We start from the raw sequence: 6,989 nt of genomic DNA, 5'->3' as shown, positions 1-6,989 counted from the left end.
TCGTTCAGAAATTTCTTTCTGTGTCTTACCCTCTCGCTTGAGGGTGTCAATGATGGCCTTCTGGACAGCAGTCAGGTCGGCAGTCTTACCCATGATTGCAGTTTTGAGTAATGAACCAGGCTGGGAGTTTTTAAAAGTCTCAGGAATCTTTTGCAGGTGTTTAGGGTTAATTAGTTGATTCAGATGATTGGGTTAATAGCTTATTTAGGGAACCTTTTCATGATATGCTAATTTTTTGAGATAGGGATTTTGGGTTTTCATGAGCTGTATGTAAAATCATCAGTATTAAAACAATAAAAGACCTGAAATATTTCAGTTGGTGTGCAATGAATCTAAAATATATGAAAGTTAAATTTTTATCATTACATTATGGAAAATAATGAACTTTTATCACAATATGCTAATTTTTTGAGAAGGACCTGTATATATATGAATGAATGGAAGAATGTTTTTCTTTATTAAAAGGTGAATTGCAATTCTCTAGAAATTTCACCAGCTTGGGATGGTGGTATGCTGGTCCAGCATCCCAGGCTGGTCGGCCAGCATACCAGCAACCAGCACCTAATGCTGGACCAGCATACCACCATAACACGCTGGTCGGCCAGCACACCGGCAACCAGCACCTAATGCTGGACCAGCATGCAAAACATACCTTATACTGGACCAGCAATGCTGTTTTTTTAGCAGGGATACTAAATGTCTGCATGGCCTTTGGAAAAGTGGAGAAGAAAAACAATAGCAGACATGTAAAGAAAACAGGGAACAACACACACATACTCTATCCAAAAATATATGCATGACTTTCATTCATTTTACTACTTCGAGTGTATTTATTTGTTCCACCATATCTCTTTCACATATTGTGCCACATGATTGGCCTACAGGACAGCCACTTAAACAAGCAGACATCCAGGTGTAAATTGACTGTTAAGTGGAGAAACAACATTTAAATAAATAAAGTTAATTAATTAAATAAATAAACTTAAATAAAGGCCTGCCTGCACTTGTCTCCAGAGCCTCAGTGTGCACTCACACTGGCTTGGCCCTCCATTCATATACCAGCACACAACTGCGCCTCCACTTCCACTACTGCACACTGAAGGCGTTTGTATGATTATAAAATGATACGATGATTATGAAATGATAGACTGTTATTTTCTAATATCTCTATCCAAATGAGCTAAAAAAATGTGGCAATATGGGGGGACTGTCTACTGTTTGTTTGAGCTGGGTTTTTTTTTTCAAAGATTGCATTTGTTATTAAAAGGTAAACATGAAGACCTGAGATATGTCTATGGGAGTAGAAAGTGATGGAAAATCCAAGTATGAAGAAAGAAACAAAAAATAGGAGCTCATCTGCCATTCATGGTATTAATTATGTCATGGTTAACAGAGGTGGGTAGTGTAGCCAAAAATTGTACTCAAGTAAAAGTACTGTTACTTCAGAATAATATGACTCAAGTAAAAGTAAAAAGTTACATCCAAATAATTGAAAAAACTCGAATAAGAGTAAAAAAATACTTGTTGAAAAAACTACTCAAGTACTGAGTAACTGTTGAGTAACGTCTGATTTATTTTTTAACACAAGACAACAATCAGGCAGATAAAAATACAAAATAATCTTTAGGCAAATTATGGCTCATTCAATCAATAAAATAAATTAAAATTAATTGTTTACAAAATAGCTTAAATTAAAATAATTCAGGTAAATTCAAGTACTCAATAAATAAAATAAATAAAATAATAATAAATAAAAAATAAATACGCACAAGTAACACAAACCTTTATACTTTTTTACCAGGCAGAACTAGAATGAGGCAGCCCATAAATTATCGTAAACTGTGTGTGTGTGTGTGTGTGTCTCCAGTGACAGAAAAAACAGAAGGAAACTGCACATCGGTCAACGTAAAACGTGTGTGTGTGCGTGTGTGTGTGAAAACATGCAGAAACAAACTATTTCACCAAAAATTCACTCAATGATGTCACTATTAAACGTCACCGTCTGCATTGCCGACAGTTTATGTTGCTAACTACCCTGTCCCGACGCTGAGATTGAGTATGGTAACGTGACGAGCCTGCACAGCTACGTTTGATTGGTGAAACACAGTCACGTGGTAGAGCCTTAGCGGAAGTTTCTCTCTCTGTCAAAATAAAACATTAAAATTGATGCATAGAATACCAAATAGGTAAAAAGAAAAGTAACACGCTCATTGTAGCCTAATGTAGCGGAGTAAGAGTACCGTTTCTTCTTCACAAATCTACTCAAGTAAAAAGTATAGTGATTTAAAACTACTCCTAGAAGTATATTTTTTTTCAAAACCTTACTCAAGTAAATGTAACGGAGTAAATGTAACTTGTTACTACCCACCTCTGATGGTTACTTCATTCTGCACTGTTAGCACATTCTGTACTGTTACTACATGTAACATAATTGCATTTCAATATTTGTCTTTCATATTATTATATTCTTATAATATTATCTCTTATTAGTTGTTTTGTCTTATGTCTTTTATTTATTATATTTCCTCTTATTTATATGCACAGTTATCTGTAGATTGGATTTTTGAAGAATACCTAACTTTGATACAAATACTGTCAGACAATATTAGCAAATGTATTGGAAGCACTTTTTTTTTTTGTAGAGACACATGAAACTTGGTACGTCTTCCCACTTTTCAAGCTAGATGGGCCCAGTTGGTTTACTAATAATGTAACATAACATTGTACATTTTAGTGCATTTTTCAAGTCGTAGTCCAACCCAGCACATTCTCTTAGATCAGGATCAACTAATTCAGCCATGTCTGAGTCTTTGTTAATGTTAATTTATAATATTACTTTATTTTGTGTCATTTATACAATTATCATAAGCTAAATCCCCTGCTTGCAATAATGAAGTATGTTGAATAAAAAATGTATGCTGTCTGGATATATTAAGTATAGTTATTATTATTGTAAATATTTAAGTCTGTTATAGACTGACTGTTACATGCAATGTATGCATCTGCAGTATTTCACATGGTGAACGCAATAAAAGAAAACACAAAGAAATAAAGCAAGTTTATTCATTTCACTCCACTCAAGAATATTTGAGTGGAAAGCATCAAACACTGGAGGATGTTTTCAAGCAGCACATGCCATTTACACTGCATGAAATAATGAAAATTATTTTATTGCATGAAATAAGTATTTGATCACATACCAACCAGCAAGAATTCTGGCTCTCACAGACCTGTTAGTTTGTCTTTAAGAAGCCCTCCTATCGTCCACTCATTACCTGTATTAATTGCACCTGTTTGAACTCGTTACCTGTATAAAAGACACCTATCCACATGCTCAATCAATCAGACACCAACCGCTCCACTATGGGCAAGACCAAAAAGCTGTCGAAGGACACTAAGGACAAAATTATAGACCTGCACAAGCCTGGGATGGGCTACAGGACAATAGTCAACCAACTTATTAGAAAATGGAAGAAATTCAAGATGATTGTCAGAAATAGAACTACACAGGAGGACCTGGTCAAAGACCTGAAGAGAACTGGGACCACAGTCTCAACGGTTACCATTAGTAACACACTACACCATCATGGATTAAAATCCTGCAGCATGCGCAGGTCCCCCTGTTCAAGCCAGCACATATCCAGGCCTGTATGAAGTGATCCAAGTACTGAAGCACTGCACCACCACTGAAGAGCTGCTGTCCCAGTGCGCTTCTGGTACTTCTCCTCTGCCAGACCCCTGCAGAGATGCCTAGTGACTCTTCATCAAGCTGACAGCTTTAAGTTGCTATAGTAGGAAATAGACAAACAGGTTCATGTTATTTTAGGAACCACACAAAAAACAAAGATGGAAGAAGAAATAACAGTGAAACTATATGGTGTTACCAGGATTAGCTGGCTCAACACAAAGGTCTGCTTTCTCAGCAAGCAATCAAGCAATCACCACATGTTTGTGCACACCCGTATGATGTCCAGATTTCTTTGATAAATGGCAAGATGGATGCACCAGATAGGTGGCACCTATTATACATTTCTATGCCTTCTGGAGCTAAAACAGCCTTTCTATATCTCCATTATATCTGACTACTAAGATCACTACAGAAACAAATATCAACAGGTTGTTGTAGTTGGCTGACTTTCTGAATGGTTGTTGTAACCTATTTACTAGCGGAATGAGCTTATTCATTAACAGGTAAAATAGTATTATAGCTAACACAGTAACAAAAATATTAAAATAAGTACAAATAAGATCAATTATTTCAAGTCAAACAATTTAAAAATTATGTAGAGAACAAAATACTGCAACCACAGCAGTAGAATGTATAGAATATTCCCAATCCTACTAGCAAACTAGTTTCACTTATTTCCACTCCAAAATCAACTTGTTTACTAGAGTAAAACCTTACCTTTCATAAGACAAATATGAGCAGAAGAAATTGAACCCTACTTTTGTGAAAAGAAACCTTTAGTAAAAGCTTCAAAAGGTAAGCTCATACTTGCACTTAAATCACATTTCTGAAATCTTTTAATCAGGATTTATTCCTTATCACAGTACTGACACAGCACTGATTAAAGTGGTAAATGACCCTCTACTGTTTTCTATCAGGGTTGTCTACTCACTAGTGTTGCTTGCTTTAACTTGGTGATTGGGTGTTTGTTTTTAAGTTTGTTTGTTAGGTTGTTAGGTTAAGTGCATAGCCAGGCTAAGTGAAGAAATTATTATTTTTAGAAGGGGTTCAATTAGGGTGGAGAGATATACTGATCTAGATGCTCTAAGAGATTTTTTGTAACTGACATTAGACTGAAGCTCCAATTGGTCCAGAATGCAGCTGCCAGAGTCTTTACTAGTTTTGCTGAACTTTAGCGATGCTTTGTTACTTTCTACAATGTCTAAATTTTTCATTTGATTATTTGGATAAAACACAGCTCAAATAGATAAGGCTACTTTTAGATGTTGGCAGCAGTGAATCTATTATGGTTTACACAGATTTGCCTAAGCGGTGCCTCAGAAGCTCTGTAAATTCCAAAAGAATGCATTTTATTACTGATGTGGGTTTATTAAGCAGTATCCTCATTTGTTATTGATTTTTCATTATTTGTTAAAATAAAAAGAGCAGTTTAGTTTTGAAATTTACCCACCACTGTAAAAAGACAAACTTATGGCAGTCTTTTTATGCAGCTCCGCACTAGATTCAAACACATAATTTGGACCAAATACACACAAATAATCCATAATAAATGCCTGGTTACATACCTTACAGCTGATCAAAGGTCTTGCTGTATGCCATTCAGATGATCTGTGGGTGTTAAAACGTTTTGTCTTGAAAATCCATCTCTTTTAACCCAACCGTTTTCCGTTTAAAAACAAAATAATGCTAGAGAATCCTGTAGAAAATTGAGTTAGTGAACTAACTAACATGCAGGAGTTTCTTTTAATGTCAGACAGAAGAAATTTTATAATTGGACTGGATTTTTCTTTTGGAATATGATTTATAATCCTGAAATACCAAAGGTAAGAGCAAATTTAGTGTCATGGCTGCTCGGTTGTTTTGTGATTTTTTTTTCCTGCTGATTATGTGAATATTGATCACAGTGATGATCCTCAGAATGCAATCAAGATTGTTTTTATTATGATGTTTTTCGGTCTTTCCATTTTACTGCTTGGTATTGGAATTCTGCTTTATTTAAGAGAAAATAGTACTTTTAGTCGAATAGTTTAGTTTCTTCCCCTTACTTTGGTATGCTGCATGTGTAGATATATTAAAGATTAATATAGCTGCATGTGTAGATATATTAAAGATTAATATGTTTATGAAAGTGATTTACATATTAAGCTCCTCCTTGCCCCGCATTCCGGGGGCTCTCTGGTGGAATGGCAATCGATCTCATAAACAACCTGTGATGCACCTCACCTGAAGAGTAGTAGGTCTCTTAATATGGTAATCAACCACCAACACAGAAAACAGAAGACAGTGTAAAGTGTGAGTAACCTCTCCTCTGACCTTTGTAAAACCACAAAGGGCAAAATAAGATAAAGATCCAGGGATAGGGAATCAAAAACATTACTAGAAGGGACACCCATATCTACAATGTAAAAAAAAAAATCTGTAAAAAAAACAGTAATCTGCTGGCAGCTGTGGTTGCCAGCATTGCACTGTTAAAATACAGTGGGTTACTGTTATCAAAATTAACAGCAAGATGCTGTTTTGTTAACTACAGCATATAACTATTTTTTAACAGTAGGATACGGTTACATTAGCTACACCATACAAATGTTATTTAGCAGTATATATTTGTAATTTATATTTACAATCACAACGCAATTATTCTAAATTGTAAAAAATTGCCACAAATTTTATATTTGTGGAAAACAAGATAAGGCCAACTTATTGTTTTAGTCCTTTATTTCTCTTTAACATTAAATTAATTGTTAAGCTGTTTGTTGTGGCAAAAAAAATAGTAAAAATGCAAGCCATCATGTTGGAGTGCATAAACTATGGTGCAACAAATAAGCACCCATAACATGGAGAAATACAAAGATGTCTTAAGCAAACAAACGCAATTTCAAAATGCCTCAGCATGGCATTAAATAATCAAGCTTCAAATCAAGCTTTAGGAAACAAAAACACTATATAAAAAAAGAGAGATCTTTAAAAGATTTGACACTTTAAGATTGACTGTCATGGTCTTCTTCTGTACTGTTTTCCCTGTCTTTTTAGACCTCACTTTTCCTTTGGTCCCCTTTTCTGGATTTATTCCAACAAATCGTCTGAAAATAATAAGGGACGACTTTCTGTGATTTAAAACTTTAATGTTAAAAACACTGTACAAGTGTACGACTTGCTATTTAATACATTAGCTAATGTTATGAATTGTTAGAAAAATTACAGCTTAAACCTTAAAAGCCACAAGTTTGAAATTGAGTAAATTAGATCACCGTTTTCAAACTACTCCCCTTAGGTCACAATACTATTGTGGATGCTGCTTCCT

This window comes from Tachysurus fulvidraco, chromosome 14 (genome assembly GCF_022655615.1).
Source record: "Tachysurus fulvidraco isolate hzauxx_2018 chromosome 14, HZAU_PFXX_2.0, whole genome shotgun sequence".
Taxonomy (NCBI): Eukaryota; Metazoa; Chordata; class Actinopteri; order Siluriformes; family Bagridae; genus Tachysurus; species Tachysurus fulvidraco.
Note: the sequence above shows the minus strand (reverse complement) of the source record.